The sequence below is a fragment of the Mytilus trossulus genome, chromosome 6 (genome assembly GCF_036588685.1).
Source record: "Mytilus trossulus isolate FHL-02 chromosome 6, PNRI_Mtr1.1.1.hap1, whole genome shotgun sequence".
Lineage (NCBI taxonomy): Eukaryota > Metazoa > Mollusca > Bivalvia > Mytilida > Mytilidae > Mytilus > Mytilus trossulus.
Genome location: NC_086378.1, coordinates 81,753,637 through 81,773,811, shown reverse-complemented (window position 1 = coordinate 81,773,811; position 20,175 = coordinate 81,753,637). Strand labels below are relative to the sequence as shown.

The window sequence follows — 20,175 nt, the reverse complement described above, 5'->3', positions numbered from 1 at the left end:
TTATAGATATCGAATAAGCAATGAAATCAAAGTTCCGAAATATAGATCTACAGTTGCTGCTAGAACAGTAAGTAATGCTTTCAATTGTAACCGCATTATTTTTTTTTTTAATAGCGCAACTGCAGTAAGGAGTAACGCTAGAAATGACTGTAGCTGAGCAGATATATATTATATGCCCATGCAGTACATTTTATGTTGAAAATTGCCTCCGTAATGCCAATTGATTTTTTTCGGTCAAATGATCGTTTATGAGATGATAAACTTTTTTTTTCGCTCTTTATGTACAATTATGGAAATTCTTACAGTAACGATACTCAGGTTGGCAAACATCAAGTTTAACTTAATTGAATGTTTCAGCATGAAATAAGTTGAATTGCACGGGATTTTCGATGGAAAGGCTGTCTATTTGATTATTTTTCGTTTGCGGTTTTTGATCTACACTATTGCGACTTACAAATGAAATGCGAACATTGTGATAAATAGCTATAGATTCATGTAACCATTTAAGATCCCCATTCGTAACAGTGTGGTGGCCGAGTGGTTAAGGCGTTGGACTTAAGTTCCAATGGACGTATGTCCGCGTGGGTTCGAACCCCACCCGCACTAGTCTTATTTTTATTACACCAAATTGACATCTTGTCTGAAAGTGAGGGAATTGTACGCAAGTGCAGCTCCTTATAGATATCGAATAAGCAATGAAATCAAAGTTCCGAAATATAGATCTACAGTTGCTGCTAGAACAGTAAGTAATGCTTTCAATTGTAACCGCATTATTTTTTTTTTTAATAGCGCAACTGCAGTAAGGAGTAACGCTAGAAATGACTGTAGCTGAGCAGATATATATTATATGCCCATGCAGTACATTTTATGTTGAAAATTGCCTCCGTAATGCCAATTGATTTTTTTCGGTCAAATGATCGTTTATGAGATGATAAACTTTTTTTTCGCTCTTTATGTACAATTATGGAAATTCTTACAGTAACGATACTCAGGTTGGCAAACATCAAGTTTAACTTAATTGAATGTTTCAGCATGAAATAAGTTGAATTGCACGGGATTTTCGATGGAAAGGCTGTCTATTTGATTATTTTTCGTTTGCGGTTTTTGATCTACACTATTGCGACTTACAAATGAAATGCGAACATTGTGATAAATAGCTATAGATTCATGTAACCATTTAAGATCCCCATTCGTAACAGTGTGGTGGCCGAGTGGTTAAGGCGTTGGACTTAAGTTCCAATGGACGTATGTCCGCGTGGGTTCGAACCCCACCCGCACTAGTCTTATTTTTATTACACCAAATTGACATCTTGTCTGAAAGTGAGGGAATTGTACGCAAGTGCAGCTCCTTATAGATATCGAATAAGCAATGAAATCAAAGTTCCGAAATATAGATCTACAGTTGCTGCTAGAACAGTAAGTAATGCTTTCAATTGTAACCGCATTATTTTTTTTTTTAATAGCGCAACTGCAGTAAGGAGTAACGCTAGAAATGACTGTAGCTGAGCAGATATATATTATATGCCCATGCAGTACATTTTATGTTGAAAATTGCCTCCGTAATGCCAATTGATTTTTTTCGGTCAAATGATCGTTTATGAGATGATAAACTTTTTTTTTCGCTCTTTATGTACAATTATGGAAATTCTTACAGTAACGATACTCAGGTTGGCAAACATCAAGTTTAACTTAATTGAATGTTTCAGCATGAAATAAGTTGAATTGCACGGGATTTTCGATGGAAAGGCTGTCTATTTGATTATTTTTCGTTTGCGGTTTTTGATCTACACTATTGCGACTTACAAATGAAATGCGAACATTGTGATAAATAGCTATAGATTCATGTAACCATTTAAGATCCCCATTCGTAACAGTGTGGTGGCCGAGTGGTTAAGGCGTTGGACTTAAGTTCCAATGGACGTATGTCCGCGTGGGTTCGAACCCCACCCGCACTAGTCTTATTTTTATTACACCAAATTGACATCTTGTCTGAAAGTGAGGGAATTGTACGCAAGTGCAGCTCCTTATAGATATCGAATAAGCAATGAAATCAAAGTTCCGAAATATAGATCTACAGTTGCTGCTAGAACAGTAAGTAATGCTTTCAATTGTAACCGCATTATTTTTTTTTTTAATAGCGCAACTGCAGTAAGGAGTAACGCTAGAAATGACTGTAGCTGAGCAGATATATATTATATGCCCATGCAGTACATTTTATGTTGAAAATTGCCTCCGTAATGCCAATTGATTTTTTTCGGTCAAATGATCGTTTATGAGATGATAAACTTTTTTTTTCGCTCTTTATGTACAATTATGGAAATTCTTACAGTAACGATACTCAGGTTGGCAAACATCAAGTTTAACTTAATTGAATGTTTCAGCATGAAATAAGTTGAATTGCACGGGATTTTCGATGGAAAGGCTGTCTATTTGATTATTTTTCGTTTGCGGTTTTTGATCTACACTATTGCGACTTACAAATGAAATGCGAACATTGTGATAAATAGCTATAGATTCATGTAACCATTTAAGATCCCCATTCGTAACAGTGTGGTGGCCGAGTGGTTAAGGCGTTGGACTTAAGTTCCAATGGACGTATGTCCGCGTGGGTTCGAACCCCACCCGCACTAGTCTTATTTTTATTACACCAAATTGACATCTTGTCTGAAAGTGAGGGAATTGTACGCAAGTGCAGCTCCTTATAGATATCGAATAAGCAATGAAATCAAAGTTCCGAAATATAGATCTACAGTTGCTGCTAGAACAGTAAGTAATGCTTTCAATTGTAACCGCATTATTTTTTTTTTTAATAGCGCAACTGCAGTAAGGAGTAACGCTAGAAATGACTGTAGCTGAGCAGATATATATTATATGCCCATGCAGTACATTTTATGTTGAAAATTGCCTCCGTAATGCCAATTGATTTTTTTCGGTCAAATGATCGTTTATGAGATGATAAACTTTTTTTTTCGCTCTTTATGTACAATTATGGAAATTCTTACAGTAACGATACTCAGGTTGGCAAACATCAAGTTTAACTTAATTGAATGTTTCAGCATGAAATAAGTTGAATTGCACGGGATTTTCGATGGAAAGGCTGTCTATTTGATTATTTTTCGTTTGCGGTTTTTGATCTACACTATTGCGACTTACAAATGAAATGCGAACATTGTGATAAATAGCTATAGATTCATGTAACCATTTAAGATCCCCATTCGTAACAGTGTGGTGGCCGAGTGGTTAAGGCGTTGGACTTAAGTTCCAATGGACGTATGTCCGCGTGGGTTCGAACCCCACCCGCACTAGTCTTATTTTTATTACACCAAATTGACATCTTGTCTGAAAGTGAGGGAATTGTACGCAAGTGCAGCTCCTTATAGATATCGAATAAGCAATGAAATCAAAGTTCCGAAATATAGATCTACAGTTGCTGCTAGAACAGTAAGTAATGCTTTCAATTGTAACCGCATTATTTTTTTTTTTAATAGCGCAACTGCAGTAAGGAGTAACGCTAGAAATGACTGTAGCTGAGCAGATATATATTATATGCCCATGCAGTACATTTTATGTTGAAAATTGCCTCCGTAATGCCAATTGATTTTTTTCGGTCAAATGATCGTTTATGAGATGATAAACTTTTTTTTTCGCTCTTTATGTACAATTATGGAAATTCTTACAGTAACGATACTCAGGTTGGCAAACATCAAGTTTAACTTAATTGAATGTTTCAGCATGAAATAAGTTGAATTGCACGGGATTTTCGATGGAAAGGCTGTCTATTTGATTATTTTTCGTTTGCGGTTTTTGATCTACACTATTGCGACTTACAAATGAAATGCGAACATTGTGATAAATAGCTATAGATTCATGTAACCATTTAAGATCCCCATTCGTAACAGTGTGGTGGCCGAGTGGTTAAGGCGTTGGACTTAAGTTCCAATGGACGTATGTCCGCGTGGGTTCGAACCCCACCCGCACTAGTCTTATTTTTATTACACCAAATTGACATCTTGTCTGAAAGTGAGGGAATTGTACGCAAGTGCAGCTCCTTATAGATATCGAATAAGCAATGAAATCAAAGTTCCGAAATATAGATCTACAGTTGCTGCTAGAACAGTAAGTAATGCTTTCAATTGTAACCGCATTATTTTTTTTTTTAATAGCGCAACTGCAGTAAGGAGTAACGCTAGAAATGACTGTAGCTGAGCAGATATATATTATATGCCCATGCAGTACATTTTATGTTGAAAATTGCCTCCGTAATGCCAATTGATTTTTTTCGGTCAAATGATCGTTTATGAGATGATAAACTTTTTTTTTCGCTCTTTATGTACAATTATGGAAATTCTTACAGTAACGATACTCAGGTTGGCAAACATCAAGTTTAACTTAATTGAATGTTTCAGCATGAAATAAGTTGAATTGCACGGGATTTTCGATGGAAAGGCTGTCTATTTGATTATTTTTCGTTTGCGGTTTTTGATCTACACTATTGCGACTTACAAATGAAATGCGAACATTGTGATAAATAGCTATAGATTCATGTAACCATTTAAGATCCCCATTCGTAACAGTGTGGTGGCCGAGTGGTTAAGGCGTTGGACTTAAGTTCCAATGGACGTATGTCCGCGTGGGTTCGAACCCCACCCGCACTAGTCTTATTTTTATTACACCAAATTGACATCTTGTCTGAAAGTGAGGGAATTGTACGCAAGTGCAGCTCCTTATAGATATCGAATAAGCAATGAAATCAAAGTTCCGAAATATAGATCTACAGTTGCTGCTAGAACAGTAAGTAATGCTTTCAATTGTAACCGCATTATTTTTTTTTTTAATAGCGCAACTGCAGTAAGGAGTAACGCTAGAAATGACTGTAGCTGAGCAGATATATATTATATGCCCATGCAGTACATTTTATGTTGAAAATTGCCTCCGTAATGCCAATTGATTTTTTTCGGTCAAATGATCGTTTATGAGATGATAAACTTTTTTTTTCGCTCTTTATGTACAATTATGGAAATTCTTACAGTAACGATACTCAGGTTGGCAAACATCAAGTTTAACTTAATTGAATGTTTCAGCATGAAATAAGTTGAATTGCACGGGATTTTCGATGGAAAGGCTGTCTATTTGATTATTTTTCGTTTGCGGTTTTTGATCTACACTATTGCGACTTACAAATGAAATGCGAACATTGTGATAAATAGCTATAGATTCATGTAACCATTTAAGATCCCCATTCGTAACAGTGTGGTGGCCGAGTGGTTAAGGCGTTGGACTTAAGTTCCAATGGACGTATGTCCGCGTGGGTTCGAACCCCACCCGCACTAGTCTTATTTTTATTACACCAAATTGACATCTTGTCTGAAAGTGAGGGAATTGTACGCAAGTGCAGCTCCTTATAGATATCGAATAAGCAATGAAATCAAAGTTCCGAAATATAGATCTACAGTTGCTGCTAGAACAGTAAGTAATGCTTTCAATTGTAACCGCATTATTTTTTTTTTTAATAGCGCAACTGCAGTAAGGAGTAACGCTAGAAATGACTGTAGCTGAGCAGATATATATTATATGCCCATGCAGTACATTTTATGTTGAAAATTGCCTCCGTAATGCCAATTGATTTTTTTCGGTCAAATGATCGTTTATGAGATGATAAACTTTTTTTTTCGCTCTTTATGTACAATTATGGAAATTCTTACAGTAACGATACTCAGGTTGGCAAACATCAAGTTTAACTTAATTGAATGTTTCAGCATGAAATAAGTTGAATTGCACGGGATTTTCGATGGAAAGGCTGTCTATTTGATTATTTTTCGTTTGCGGTTTTTGATCTACACTATTGCGACTTACAAATGAAATGCGAACATTGTGATAAATAGCTATAGATTCATGTAACCATTTAAGATCCCCATTCGTAACAGTGTGGTGGCCGAGTGGTTAAGGCGTTGGACTTAAGTTCCAATGGACGTATGTCCGCGTGGGTTCGAACCCCACCCGCACTAGTCTTATTTTTATTACACCAAATTGACATCTTGTCTGAAAGTGAGGGAATTGTACGCAAGTGCAGCTCCTTATAGATATCGAATAAGCAATGAAATCAAAGTTCCGAAATATAGATCTACAGTTGCTGCTAGAACAGTAAGTAATGCTTTCAATTGTAACCGCATTATTTTTTTTTTTAATAGCGCAACTGCAGTAAGGAGTAACGCTAGAAATGACTGTAGCTGAGCAGATATATATTATATGCCCATGCAGTACATTTTATGTTGAAAATTGCCTCCGTAATGCCAATTGATTTTTTTCGGTCAAATGATCGTTTATGAGATGATAAACTTTTTTTTTCGCTCTTTATGTACAATTATGGAAATTCTTACAGTAACGATACTCAGGTTGGCAAACATCAAGTTTAACTTAATTGAATGTTTCAGCATGAAATAAGTTGAATTGCACGGGATTTTCGATGGAAAGGCTGTCTATTTGATTATTTTTCGTTTGCGGTTTTTGATCTACACTATTGCGACTTACAAATGAAATGCGAACATTGTGATAAATAGCTATAGATTCATGTAACCATTTAAGATCCCCATTCGTAACAGTGTGGTGGCCGAGTGGTTAAGGCGTTGGACTTAAGTTCCAATGGACGTATGTCCGCGTGGGTTCGAACCCCACCCGCACTAGTCTTATTTTTATTACACCAAATTGACATCTTGTCTGAAAGTGAGGGAATTGTACGCAAGTGCAGCTCCTTATAGATATCGAATAAGCAATGAAATCAAAGTTCCGAAATATAGATCTACAGTTGCTGCTAGAACAGTAAGTAATGCTTTCAATTGTAACCGCATTATTTTTTTTTTTAATAGCGCAACTGCAGTAAGGAGTAACGCTAGAAATGACTGTAGCTGAGCAGATATATATTATATGCCCATGCAGTACATTTTATGTTGAAAATTGCCTCCGTAATGCCAATTGATTTTTTTCGGTCAAATGATCGTTTATGAGATGATAAACTTTTTTTTTCGCTCTTTATGTACAATTATGGAAATTCTTACAGTAACGATACTCAGGTTGGCAAACATCAAGTTTAACTTAATTGAATGTTTCAGCATGAAATAAGTTGAATTGCACGGGATTTTCGATGGAAAGGCTGTCTATTTGATTATTTTTCGTTTGCGGTTTTTGATCTACACTATTGCGACTTACAAATGAAATGCGAACATTGTGATAAATAGCTATAGATTCATGTAACCATTTAAGATCCCCATTCGTAACAGTGTGGTGGCCGAGTGGTTAAGGCGTTGGACTTAAGTTCCAATGGACGTATGTCCGCGTGGGTTCGAACCCCACCCGCACTAGTCTTATTTTTATTACACCAAATTGACATCTTGTCTGAAAGTGAGGGAATTGTACGCAAGTGCAGCTCCTTATAGATATCGAATAAGCAATGAAATCAAAGTTCCGAAATATAGATCTACAGTTGCTGCTAGAACAGTAAGTAATGCTTTCAATTGTAACCGCATTATTTTTTTTTTTAATAGCGCAACTGCAGTAAGGAGTAACGCTAGAAATGACTGTAGCTGAGCAGATATATATTATATGCCCATGCAGTACATTTTATGTTGAAAATTGCCTCCGTAATGCCAATTGATTTTTTTCGGTCAAATGATCGTTTATGAGATGATAAACTTTTTTTTTCGCTCTTTATGTACAATTATGGAAATTCTTACAGTAACGATACTCAGGTTGGCAAACATCAAGTTTAACTTAATTGAATGTTTCAGCATGAAATAAGTTGAATTGCACGGGATTTTCGATGGAAAGGCTGTCTATTTGATTATTTTTCGTTTGCGGTTTTTGATCTACACTATTGCGACTTACAAATGAAATGCGAACATTGTGATAAATAGCTATAGATTCATGTAACCATTTAAGATCCCCATTCGTAACAGTGTGGTGGCCGAGTGGTTAAGGCGTTGGACTTAAGTTCCAATGGACGTATGTCCGCGTGGGTTCGAACCCCACCCGCACTAGTCTTATTTTTATTACACCAAATTGACATCTTGTCTGAAAGTGAGGGAATTGTACGCAAGTGCAGCTCCTTATAGATATCGAATAAGCAATGAAATCAAAGTTCCGAAATATAGATCTACAGTTGCTGCTAGAACAGTAAGTAATGCTTTCAATTGTAACCGCATTATTTTTTTTTTTAATAGCGCAACTGCAGTAAGGAGTAACGCTAGAAATGACTGTAGCTGAGCAGATATATATTATATGCCCATGCAGTACATTTTATGTTGAAAATTGCCTCCGTAATGCCAATTGATTTTTTTCGGTCAAATGATCGTTTATGAGATGATAAACTTTTTTTTTCGCTCTTTATGTACAATTATGGAAATTCTTACAGTAACGATACTCAGGTTGGCAAACATCAAGTTTAACTTAATTGAATGTTTCAGCATGAAATAAGTTGAATTGCACGGGATTTTCGATGGAAAGGCTGTCTATTTGATTATTTTTCGTTTGCGGTTTTTGATCTACACTATTGCGACTTACAAATGAAATGCGAACATTGTGATAAATAGCTATAGATTCATGTAACCATTTAAGATCCCCATTCGTAACAGTGTGGTGGCCGAGTGGTTAAGGCGTTGGACTTAAGTTCCAATGGACGTATGTCCGCGTGGGTTCGAACCCCACCCGCACTAGTCTTATTTTTATTACACCAAATTGACATCTTGTCTGAAAGTGAGGGAATTGTACGCAAGTGCAGCTCCTTATAGATATCGAATAAGCAATGAAATCAAAGTTCCGAAATATAGATCTACAGTTGCTGCTAGAACAGTAAGTAATGCTTTCAATTGTAACCGCATTATTTTTTTTTTTAATAGCGCAACTGCAGTAAGGAGTAACGCTAGAAATGACTGTAGCTGAGCAGATATATATTATATGCCCATGCAGTACATTTTATGTTGAAAATTGCCTCCGTAATGCCAATTGATTTTTTTCGGTCAAATGATCGTTTATGAGATGATAAACTTTTTTTTTCGCTCTTTATGTACAATTATGGAAATTCTTACAGTAACGATACTCAGGTTGGCAAACATCAAGTTTAACTTAATTGAATGTTTCAGCATGAAATAAGTTGAATTGCACGGGATTTTCGATGGAAAGGCTGTCTATTTGATTATTTTTCGTTTGCGGTTTTTGATCTACACTATTGCGACTTACAAATGAAATGCGAACATTGTGATAAATAGCTATAGATTCATGTAACCATTTAAGATCCCCATTCGTAACAGTGTGGTGGCCGAGTGGTTAAGGCGTTGGACTTAAGTTCCAATGGACGTATGTCCGCGTGGGTTCGAACCCCACCCGCACTAGTCTTATTTTTATTACACCAAATTGACATCTTGTCTGAAAGTGAGGGAATTGTACGCAAGTGCAGCTCCTTATAGATATCGAATAAGCAATGAAATCAAAGTTCCGAAATATAGATCTACAGTTGCTGCTAGAACAGTAAGTAATGCTTTCAATTGTAACCGCATTATTTTTTTTTTTAATAGCGCAACTGCAGTAAGGAGTAACGCTAGAAATGACTGTAGCTGAGCAGATATATATTATATGCCCATGCAGTACATTTTATGTTGAAAATTGCCTCCGTAATGCCAATTGATTTTTTTCGGTCAAATGATCGTTTATGAGATGATAAACTTTTTTTTTCGCTCTTTATGTACAATTATGGAAATTCTTACAGTAACGATACTCAGGTTGGCAAACATCAAGTTTAACTTAATTGAATGTTTCAGCATGAAATAAGTTGAATTGCACGGGATTTTCGATGGAAAGGCTGTCTATTTGATTATTTTTCGTTTGCGGTTTTTGATCTACACTATTGCGACTTACAAATGAAATGCGAACATTGTGATAAATAGCTATAGATTCATGTAACCATTTAAGATCCCCATTCGTAACAGTGTGGTGGCCGAGTGGTTAAGGCGTTGGACTTAAGTTCCAATGGACGTATGTCCGCGTGGGTTCGAACCCCACCCGCACTAGTCTTATTTTTATTACACCAAATTGACATCTTGTCTGAAAGTGAGGGAATTGTACGCAAGTGCAGCTCCTTATAGATATCGAATAAGCAATGAAATCAAAGTTCCGAAATATAGATCTACAGTTGCTGCTAGAACAGTAAGTAATGCTTTCAATTGTAACCGCATTATTTTTTTTTTTAATAGCGCAACTGCAGTAAGGAGTAACGCTAGAAATGACTGTAGCTGAGCAGATATATATTATATGCCCATGCAGTACATTTTATGTTGAAAATTGCCTCCGTAATGCCAATTGATTTTTTTCGGTCAAATGATCGTTTATGAGATGATAAACTTTTTTTTTCGCTCTTTATGTACAATTATGGAAATTCTTACAGTAACGATACTCAGGTTGGCAAACATCAAGTTTAACTTAATTGAATGTTTCAGCATGAAATAAGTTGAATTGCACGGGATTTTCGATGGAAAGGCTGTCTATTTGATTATTTTTCGTTTGCGGTTTTTGATCTACACTATTGCGACTTACAAATGAAATGCGAACATTGTGATAAATAGCTATAGATTCATGTAACCATTTAAGATCCCCATTCGTAACAGTGTGGTGGCCGAGTGGTTAAGGCGTTGGACTTAAGTTCCAATGGACGTATGTCCGCGTGGGTTCGAACCCCACCCGCACTAGTCTTATTTTTATTACACCAAATTGACATCTTGTCTGAAAGTGAGGGAATTGTACGCAAGTGCAGCTCCTTATAGATATCGAATAAGCAATGAAATCAAAGTTCCGAAATATAGATCTACAGTTGCTGCTAGAACAGTAAGTAATGCTTTCAATTGTAACCGCATTATTTTTTTTTTTAATAGCGCAACTGCAGTAAGGAGTAACGCTAGAAATGACTGTAGCTGAGCAGATATATATTATATGCCCATGCAGTACATTTTATGTTGAAAATTGCCTCCGTAATGCCAATTGATTTTTTTCGGTCAAATGATCGTTTATGAGATGATAAACTTTTTTTTTCGCTCTTTATGTACAATTATGGAAATTCTTACAGTAACGATACTCAGGTTGGCAAACATCAAGTTTAACTTAATTGAATGTTTCAGCATGAAATAAGTTGAATTGCACGGGATTTTCGATGGAAAGGCTGTCTATTTGATTATTTTTCGTTTGCGGTTTTTGATCTACACTATTGCGACTTACAAATGAAATGCGAACATTGTGATAAATAGCTATAGATTCATGTAACCATTTAAGATCCCCATTCGTAACAGTGTGGTGGCCGAGTGGTTAAGGCGTTGGACTTAAGTTCCAATGGACGTATGTCCGCGTGGGTTCGAACCCCACCCGCACTAGTCTTATTTTTATTACACCAAATTGACATCTTGTCTGAAAGTGAGGGAATTGTACGCAAGTGCAGCTCCTTATAGATATCGAATAAGCAATGAAATCAAAGTTCCGAAATATAGATCTACAGTTGCTGCTAGAACAGTAAGTAATGCTTTCAATTGTAACCGCATTATTTTTTTTTTTAATAGCGCAACTGCAGTAAGGAGTAACGCTAGAAATGACTGTAGCTGAGCAGATATATATTATATGCCCATGCAGTACATTTTATGTTGAAAATTGCCTCCGTAATGCCAATTGATTTTTTTCGGTCAAATGATCGTTTATGAGATGATAAACTTTTTTTTTCGCTCTTTATGTACAATTATGGAAATTCTTACAGTAACGATACTCAGGTTGGCAAACATCAAGTTTAACTTAATTGAATGTTTCAGCATGAAATAAGTTGAATTGCACGGGATTTTCGATGGAAAGGCTGTCTATTTGATTATTTTTCGTTTGCGGTTTTTGATCTACACTATTGCGACTTACAAATGAAATGCGAACATTGTGATAAATAGCTATAGATTCATGTAACCATTTAAGATCCCCATTCGTAACAGTGTGGTGGCCGAGTGGTTAAGGCGTTGGACTTAAGTTCCAATGGACGTATGTCCGCGTGGGTTCGAACCCCACCCGCACTAGTCTTATTTTTATTACACCAAATTGACATCTTGTCTGAAAGTGAGGGAATTGTACGCAAGTGCAGCTCCTTATAGATATCGAATAAGCAATGAAATCAAAGTTCCGAAATATAGATCTACAGTTGCTGCTAGAACAGTAAGTAATGCTTTCAATTGTAACCGCATTATTTTTTTTTTTTTTAATAGCGCAACTGCAGTAAGGAGTAACGCTAGAAATGACTGTAGCTGAGCAGATATATATTATATGCCCATGCAGTACATTTTATGTTGAAAATTGCCTCCGTAATGCCAATTGATTTTTTTCGGTCAAATGATCGTTTATGAGATGATAAACTTTTTTTTTTTTCGCTCTTTATGTACAATTATGGAAATTCTTACAGTAACGATACTCAGGTTGGCAAACATCAAGTTTAACTTAATTGAATGTTTCAGCATGAAATAAGTTGAATTGCACGGGATTTTCGATGGAAAGGCTGTCTATTTGATTATTTTTCGTTTGCGGTTTTTGATCTACACTATTGCGACTTACAAATGAAATGCGAACATTGTGATAAATAGCTATAGATTCATGTAACCATTTAAGATCCCCATTCGTAACAGTGTGGTGGCCGAGTGGTTAAGGCGTTGGACTTATGGACGCAGGTGGACCTTTAAGTGACTGGACGTTGTGTTTATGTCTAAGGAAATATTTACTATATTATAAGTGATTGCTTGGATTTCCAAGCATATTTTCGGAATATAAACGTTCTAACTTGTATCAGAAGTAAGTGTTTGACTTTAGTTATAACAAAACTGTCGTTTGTAATGTTTTACATTATTGTAAACATTGTCGTATAGAAAGAGGCTACCCAAGGGTGAATTATATTATGATGGAGAGACTTCCATCTTTATTAAGGAGTACCATTGAAAATGCTTGTGAACAATTTCGAAATATTACATTTACTGTGCATGGTGAAAGTGACAGAGCACGTATTTCTATAATGTTTGCAAATGAAGATACAAATAAAAGTAAACGAAAGTCGATTTCAACTGTCAACCGTGACAAAAAACGAATGAAAGAGTATAACAACAGTGTTGAAACTATTTCGAATATTGAAAATCATATCGAGATGATTCATTCAGATTGTGTATTTGAAAGTAATAAAATACAGGACGAAACAGTAGCGGCAAATACATCGGATATAATGGACATTGAAGATAACCCGTCTGAGGCCTCCGTTATAGCATGTTCAGGTAACATTGAAACCGGTATAGAACGTCCAAATATAGAACTGTGTGCAATCGATACAGGTAAAGAATTGTCTGTATCAGTTAACTGTGTCAATAGAAAAAATGTAAATAAAAACAAAGGTAGATTATCCATTGACAAAATTGAAAGGAATAAATGTAGTACAAAAGATGATGAACTTTCAGAGTTTCCGCCGCTTAGTAAAGTAAATTACAGGGATATTTTATCTGCTACATCTCAACGCGATAAATTGGTAGAAAACAATGACAAAAGTAAACAAACATTGCCGTCAAATATTGCAACTGACATTAAGTTAATTCCAAAATTTGTTTTGAAACAATCAGGAGGTCGCAACGAAATATTGATCGGAAAAACATTGAGGAATCGTCTGATATTGTATCATATAGATGATAAAGAATTTGAAATACTCGATTGCAGTGACCGAGGTTTCTATAAATTTAATAAAGTGTTGACTGAAGATTTTCGTGATGTAAGAACTATACCGAAACTGATGACTGATGATGTGAGAAAAGGACTAGACGAGATGATAGAATTTGCGACTAATAAAAAACTTTAATTGTTTTATTATTTTATTTTATGTTGATTTGTAAGAGAGATAGTTTGTATGGTGTTTGTGAGAATGTTGTGAAAAAGTTTTTCCAAATATTTTGATAATTTTTGTGCTCTGTTTGCATGTCTTAAAATAGCTGATGATTGACTCGATATTTAATACTTCGAATTTTGATTGCGTTGTGGAATGGAATCCAGCCCAGTGCCACCAATATTTTCTATTGTATTATTTTTTGTCCTCTGTCGGAAAATAAGACGTCATAATAATTTTTCACTCTAATTTTTCTTTGTATTCTGTGTAAGCTTTTTATCAATTTGAATGTATGTGCTGAATGGTAGATAAGAGTGAGTTAGAATATAAGTATATGAATATTTTTCTATAAGGATATGATATGATATCTATATATGAGTATATAACCAGATAATTGTGTTCGTGACAAATATTTCACGCATTTGAATTGTAAACGTAGAATATTGAATGTTTCTTTTCAGAGAAAGGACAATAATTGATAATAATGTTTTTCATTGATGTGTAATTCTGAACTGTGATATGTAAATACGATGTTTGATTATAATAAAGATAAAAAAAAAAAAAAGGCGTTGGACTTAAGTTCCAATGGACGTATGTCCGCGTGGGTTCGAACCCCACCCGCACTAGTCTTATTTTTATTACACCAAATTGACATCTTGTCTGAAAGTGAGGGAATTGTACGCAAGTGCAGCTCCTTATAGATATCGAATAAGCAATGAAATCAAAGTTCCGAAATATAGATCTACAGTTGCTGCTAGAACAGTAAGTAATGCTTTCAATTGTAACCGCATTATTTTTTTTTTTAATAGCGCAACTGCAGTAAGGAGTAACGCTAGAAATGACTGTAGCTGAGCAGATATATATTATATGCCCATGCAGTACATTTTATGTTGAAAATTGCCTCCGTAATGCCAATTGATTTTTTTCGGTCAAATGATCGTTTATGAGATGATAAACTTTTTTTTTCGCTCTTTATGTACAATTATGGAAATTCTTACAGTAACGATACTCAGGTTGGCAAACATCAAGTTTAACTTAATTGAATGTTTCAGCATGAAATAAGTTGAATTGCACGGGATTTTCGATGGAAAGGCTGTCTATTTGATTATTTTTCGTTTGCGGTTTTTGATCTACACTATTGCGACTTACAAATGAAATGCGAACATTGTGATAAATAGCTATAGATTCATGTAACCATTTAAGATCCCCATTCGTAACAGTGTGGTGGCCGAGTGGTTAAGGCGTTGGACTTAAGTTCCAATGGACGTATGTCCGCGTGGGTTCGAACCCCACCCGCACTAGTCTTATTTTTATTACACCAAATTGACATCTTGTCTGAAAGTGAGGGAATTGTACGCAAGTGCAGCTCCTTATAGATATCGAATAAGCAATGAAATCAAAGTTCCGAAATATAGATCTACAGTTGCTGCTAGAACAGTAAGTAATGCTTTCAATTGTAACCGCATTATTTTTTTTTTTAATAGCGCAACTGCAGTAAGGAGTAACGCTAGAAATGACTGTAGCTGAGCAGATATATATTATATGCCCATGCAGTACATTTTATGTTGAAAATTGCCTCCGTAATGCCAATTGATTTTTTTCGGTCAAATGATCGTTTATGAGATGATAAACTTTTTTTTTCGCTCTTTATGTACAATTATGGAAATTCTTACAGTAACGATACTCAGGTTGGCAAACATCAAGTTTAACTTAATTGAATGTTTCAGCATGAAATAAGTTGAATTGCACGGGATTTTCGATGGAAAGGCTGTCTATTTGATTATTTTTCGTTTGCGGTTTTTGATCTACACTATTGCGACTTACAAATGAAATGCGAACATTGTGATAAATAGCTATAGATTCATGTAACCATTTAAGATCCCCATTCGTAACAGTGTGGTGGCCGAGTGGTTAAGGCGTTGGACTTAAGTTCCAATGGACGTATGTCCGCGTGGGTTCGAACCCCACCCGCACTAGTCTTATTTTTATTACACCAAATTGACATCTTGTCTGAAAGTGAGGGAATTGTACGCAAGTGCAGCTCCTTATAGATATCGAATAAGCAATGAAATCAAAGTTCCGAAATATAGATCTACAGTTGCTGCTAGAACAGTAAGTAATGCTTTCAATTGTAACCGCATTATTTTTTTTTTTAATAGCGCAACTGCAGTAAGGAGTAACGCTAGAAATGACTGTAGCTGAGCAGATATATATTATATGCCCATGCAGTACATTTTATGTTGAAAATTGCCTCCGTAATGCCAATTGATTTTTTTCGGTCAAATGATCGTTTATGAGATGATAAACTTTTTTTTTCGCTCTTTATGTACAATTATGGAAATTCTTACAGTAACGATACTCAGGTTGGCAAACATCAAGTTTAACTTAATTGAATGTTTCAGCATGAAATAAGTTGAATTGCACGGGATTTTCGATGGAAAGGCTGTCTATTTGATTATTTTTCGTTTGCGGTTTTTGATCTACACTATTGCGACTTACAAATGAAATGCGAACATTGTGATAAATAGCTATAGATTCATGTAACCATTTAAGATCCCCATTCGTAACAGTGTGGTGGCCGAGTGGTTAAGGCGTTGGACTTAAGTTCCAATGGACGTATGTCCGCGTGGGTTCGAACCCCACCCGCACTAGTCTTATTTTTATTACACCAAATTGACATCTTGTCTGAAAGTGAGGGAATTGTACGCAAGTGCAGCTCCTTATAGATATCGAATAAGCAATGAAATCAAAGTTCCGAAATATAGATCTACAGTTGCTGCTAGAACAGTAAGTAATGCTTTCAATTGTAACCGCATTATTTTTTTTTTTAATAGCGCAACTGCAGTAAGGAGTAACGCTAGAAATGACTGTAGCTGAGCAGATATATATTATATGCCCATGCAGTACATTTTATGTTGAAAATTGCCTCCGTAATGCCAATTGATTTTTTTCGGTCAAATGATCGTTTATGAGATGATAAACTTTTTTTTTCGCTCTTTATGTACAATTATGGAAATTCTTACAGTAACGATACTCAGGTTGGCAAACATCAAGTTTAACTTAATTGAATGTTTCAGCATGAAATAAGTTGAATTGCACGGGATTTTCGATGGAAAGGCTGTCTATTTGATTATTTTTCGTTTGCGGTTTTTGATCTACACTATTGCGACTTACAAATGAAATGCGAACATTGTGATAAATAGCTATAGATTCATGTAACCATTTAAGATCCCCATTCGTAACAGTGTGGTGGCCGAGTGGTTAAGGCGTTGGACTTAAGTTCCAATGGACGTATGTCCGCGTGGGTTCGAACCCCACCCGCACTAGTCTTATTTTTATTACACCAAATTGACATCTTGTCTGAAAGTGAGGGAATTGTACGCAAGTGCAGCTCCTTATAGATATCGAATAAGCAATGAAATCAAAGTTCCGAAATATAGATCTACAGTTGCTGCTAGAACAGTAAGTAATGCTTTCAATTGTAACCGCATTATTTTTTTTTTTAATAGCGCAACTGCAGTAAGGAGTAACGCTAGAAATGACTGTAGCTGAGCAGATATATATTATATGCCCATGCAGTACATTTTATGTTGAAAATTGCCTCCGTAATGCCAATTGATTTTTTTCGGTCAAATGATCGTTTATGAGATGATAAACTTTTTTTTTCGCTCTTTATGTACAATTATGGAAATTCTTACAGTAACGATACTCAGGTTGGCAAACATCAAGTTTAACTTAATTGAATGTTTCAGCATGAAATAAGTTGAATTGCACGGGATTTTCGATGGAAAGGCTGTCTATTTGATTATTTTTCGTTTGCGGTTTTTGATCTACACTATTGCGACTTACAAATGAAATGCGAACATTGTGATAAATAGCTATAGATTCATGTAACCATTTAAGATCCCCATTCGTAACAGTGTGGTGGCCGAGTGGTTAAGGCGTTGGACTTAAGTTCCAATGGACGTATGTCCGCGTGGGTTCGAACCCCACCCGCACTAGTCTTATTTTTATTACACCAAATTGACATCTTGTCTGAAAGTGAGGGAATTGTACGCAAGTGCAGCTCCTTATAGATATCGAATAAGCAATGAAATCAAAGTTCCGAAATATAGATCTACAGTTGCTGCTAGAACAGTAAGTAATGCTTTCAATTGTAACCGCATTATTTTTTTTTTTAATAGCGCAACTGCAGTAAGGAGTAACGCTAGAAATGACTGTAGCTGAGCAGATATATATTATATGCCCATGCAGTACATTTTATGTTGAAAATTGCCTCCGTAATGCCAATTGATTTTTTTCGGTCAAATGATCGTTTATGAGATGATAAACTTTTTTTTTCGCTCTTTATGTACAATTATGGAAATTCTTACAGTAACGATACTCAGGTTGGCAAACATCAAGTTTAACTTAATTGAATGTTTCAGCATGAAATAAGTTGAATTGCACGGGATTTTCGATGGAAAGGCTGTCTATTTGATTATTTTTCGTTTGCGGTTTTTGATCTACACTATTGCGACTTACAAATGAAATGCGAACATTGTGATAAATAGCTATAGATTCATGTAACCATTTAAGATCCCCATTCGTAACAGTGTGGTGGCCGAGTGGTTAAGGCGTTGGACTTAAGTTCCAATGGACGTATGTCCGCGTGGGTTCGAACCCCACCCGCACTAGTCTTATTTTTATTACACCAAATTGACATCTTGTCTGAAAGTGAGGGAATTGTACGCAAGTGCAGCTCCTTATAGATATCGAATAAGCAATGAAATCAAAGTTCCGAAATATAGATCTACAGTTGCTGCTAGAACAGTAAGTAATGCTTTCAATTGTAACCGCATTATTTTTTTTTTTAATAGCGCAACTGCAGTAAGGAGTAACGCTAGAAATGACTGTAGCTGAGCAGATATATATTATATGCCCATGCAGTACATTTTATGTTGAAAATTGCCTCCGTAATGCCAATTGATTTTTTTCGGTCAAATGATCGTTTATGAGATGATAAACTTTTTTTTTCGCTCTTTATGTACAATTATGGAAATTCTTACAGTAACGATACTCAGGTTGGCAAACATCAAGTTTAACTTAATTGAATGTTTCAGCATGAAATAAGTTGAATTGCACGGGATTTTCGATGGAAAGGCTGTCTATTTGATTATTTTTCGTTTGCGGTTTTTGATCTACACTATTGCGACTTACAAATGAAATGCGAACATTGTGATAAATAGCTATAGATTCATGTAACCATTTAAGATCCCCATTCGTAACAGTGTGGTGGCCGAGTGGTTAAGGCGTTGGACTTAAGTTCCAATGGACGTATGTCCGCGTGGGTTCGAACCCCACCCGCACTAGTCTTATTTTTATTACACCAAATTGACATCTTGTCTGAAAGTGAGGGAATTGTACGCAAGTGCAGCTCCTTATAGATATCGAATAAGCAATGAAATCAAAGTTCCGAAATATAGATCTACAGTTGCTGCTAGAACAGTAAGTAATGCTTTCAATTGTAACCGCATTATTTTTTTTTTTAATAGCGCAACTGCAGTAAGGAGTAACGCTAGAAATGACTGTAGCTGAGCAGATATATATTATATGCCCATGCAGTACATTTTATGTTGAAAATTGCCTCCGTAATGCCAATTGATTTTTTTCGGTCAAATGATCGTTTATGAGATGATAAACTTTTTTTTTCGCTCTTTATGTACAATTATGGAAATTCTTACAGTAACGATACTCAGGTTGGCAAACATCAAGTTTAACTTAATTGAATGTTTCAGCATGAAATAAGTTGAATTGCACGGGATTTTCGATGGAAAGGCTGTCTATTTGATTATTTTTCGTTTGCGGTTTTTGATCTACACTATTGCGACTTACAAATGAAATGCGAACATTGTGATAAATAGCTATAGATTCATGTAACCATTTAAGATCCCCATTCGTAACAGTGTGGTGGCCGAGTGGTTAAGGCGTTGGACTTAAGTTCCAATGGACGTATGTCCGCGTGGGTTCGAACCCCACCCGCACTAGTCTTATTTTTATTACACCAAATTGACATCTTGTCTGAAAGTGAGGGAATTGTACGCAAGTGCAGCTCCTTATAGATATCGAATAAGCAATGAAATCAAAGTTCCGAAATATAGATCTACAGTTGCTGCTAGAACAGTAAGTAATGCTTTCAATTGTAACCGCATTATTTTTTTTTTTAATAGCGCAACTGCAGTAAGGAGTAACGCTAGAAATGACTGTAGCTGAGCAGATATATATTA

The 20,175-nt window shown here is 35.8% G+C and overlaps 1 protein-coding gene and 26 non-coding genes across 28 annotated transcripts in view; all 27 read left to right on the top strand.

Annotated features, from left to right (window-relative positions):
* The window catches only part of LOC134722012 (sodium-dependent multivitamin transporter-like), a 118,692-nt gene that overhangs the window by 43,739 nt on the left and 54,778 nt on the right, over positions 1-20,175 (top strand). The window lies entirely within an intron of this gene.
* Trnal-uaa (transfer RNA leucine (anticodon UAA)) lies at positions 524-606 on the top strand. The gene has a single exon. It is a non-coding gene; the product is annotated as a tRNA-Leu (tRNA).
* Positions 1,198-1,280, top strand: Trnal-uaa (transfer RNA leucine (anticodon UAA)). Its single transcript has one exon. It is a non-coding gene; the product is annotated as a tRNA-Leu (tRNA).
* On the top strand, positions 1,873-1,955 carry Trnal-uaa (transfer RNA leucine (anticodon UAA)). Its single transcript has one exon. It is a non-coding gene; the product is annotated as a tRNA-Leu (tRNA).
* On the top strand, positions 2,548-2,630 carry Trnal-uaa (transfer RNA leucine (anticodon UAA)). Its single transcript has one exon. It is a non-coding gene; the product is annotated as a tRNA-Leu (tRNA).
* Trnal-uaa (transfer RNA leucine (anticodon UAA)) lies at positions 3,223-3,305 on the top strand. The gene has a single exon. It is a non-coding gene; the product is annotated as a tRNA-Leu (tRNA).
* Trnal-uaa (transfer RNA leucine (anticodon UAA)) lies at positions 3,898-3,980 on the top strand. Its single transcript has one exon. It is a non-coding gene; the product is annotated as a tRNA-Leu (tRNA).
* Positions 4,573-4,655, top strand: Trnal-uaa (transfer RNA leucine (anticodon UAA)). The gene has a single exon. It is a non-coding gene; the product is annotated as a tRNA-Leu (tRNA).
* On the top strand, positions 5,248-5,330 carry Trnal-uaa (transfer RNA leucine (anticodon UAA)). Its single transcript has one exon. It is a non-coding gene; the product is annotated as a tRNA-Leu (tRNA).
* On the top strand, positions 5,923-6,005 carry Trnal-uaa (transfer RNA leucine (anticodon UAA)). The gene has a single exon. It is a non-coding gene; the product is annotated as a tRNA-Leu (tRNA).
* Trnal-uaa (transfer RNA leucine (anticodon UAA)) lies at positions 6,598-6,680 on the top strand. The gene has a single exon. It is a non-coding gene; the product is annotated as a tRNA-Leu (tRNA).
* On the top strand, positions 7,273-7,355 carry Trnal-uaa (transfer RNA leucine (anticodon UAA)). Its single transcript has one exon. It is a non-coding gene; the product is annotated as a tRNA-Leu (tRNA).
* Positions 7,948-8,030, top strand: Trnal-uaa (transfer RNA leucine (anticodon UAA)). Its single transcript has one exon. It is a non-coding gene; the product is annotated as a tRNA-Leu (tRNA).
* Trnal-uaa (transfer RNA leucine (anticodon UAA)) lies at positions 8,623-8,705 on the top strand. Its single transcript has one exon. It is a non-coding gene; the product is annotated as a tRNA-Leu (tRNA).
* On the top strand, positions 9,298-9,380 carry Trnal-uaa (transfer RNA leucine (anticodon UAA)). Its single transcript has one exon. It is a non-coding gene; the product is annotated as a tRNA-Leu (tRNA).
* Trnal-uaa (transfer RNA leucine (anticodon UAA)) lies at positions 9,973-10,055 on the top strand. The gene has a single exon. It is a non-coding gene; the product is annotated as a tRNA-Leu (tRNA).
* Trnal-uaa (transfer RNA leucine (anticodon UAA)) lies at positions 10,648-10,730 on the top strand. Its single transcript has one exon. It is a non-coding gene; the product is annotated as a tRNA-Leu (tRNA).
* Trnal-uaa (transfer RNA leucine (anticodon UAA)) lies at positions 11,323-11,405 on the top strand. The gene has a single exon. It is a non-coding gene; the product is annotated as a tRNA-Leu (tRNA).
* On the top strand, positions 11,998-12,080 carry Trnal-uaa (transfer RNA leucine (anticodon UAA)). Its single transcript has one exon. It is a non-coding gene; the product is annotated as a tRNA-Leu (tRNA).
* On the top strand, positions 15,128-15,210 carry Trnal-uaa (transfer RNA leucine (anticodon UAA)). Its single transcript has one exon. It is a non-coding gene; the product is annotated as a tRNA-Leu (tRNA).
* Positions 15,803-15,885, top strand: Trnal-uaa (transfer RNA leucine (anticodon UAA)). Its single transcript has one exon. It is a non-coding gene; the product is annotated as a tRNA-Leu (tRNA).
* On the top strand, positions 16,478-16,560 carry Trnal-uaa (transfer RNA leucine (anticodon UAA)). The gene has a single exon. It is a non-coding gene; the product is annotated as a tRNA-Leu (tRNA).
* On the top strand, positions 17,153-17,235 carry Trnal-uaa (transfer RNA leucine (anticodon UAA)). The gene has a single exon. It is a non-coding gene; the product is annotated as a tRNA-Leu (tRNA).
* On the top strand, positions 17,828-17,910 carry Trnal-uaa (transfer RNA leucine (anticodon UAA)). The gene has a single exon. It is a non-coding gene; the product is annotated as a tRNA-Leu (tRNA).
* Trnal-uaa (transfer RNA leucine (anticodon UAA)) lies at positions 18,503-18,585 on the top strand. The gene has a single exon. It is a non-coding gene; the product is annotated as a tRNA-Leu (tRNA).
* On the top strand, positions 19,178-19,260 carry Trnal-uaa (transfer RNA leucine (anticodon UAA)). The gene has a single exon. It is a non-coding gene; the product is annotated as a tRNA-Leu (tRNA).
* On the top strand, positions 19,853-19,935 carry Trnal-uaa (transfer RNA leucine (anticodon UAA)). The gene has a single exon. It is a non-coding gene; the product is annotated as a tRNA-Leu (tRNA).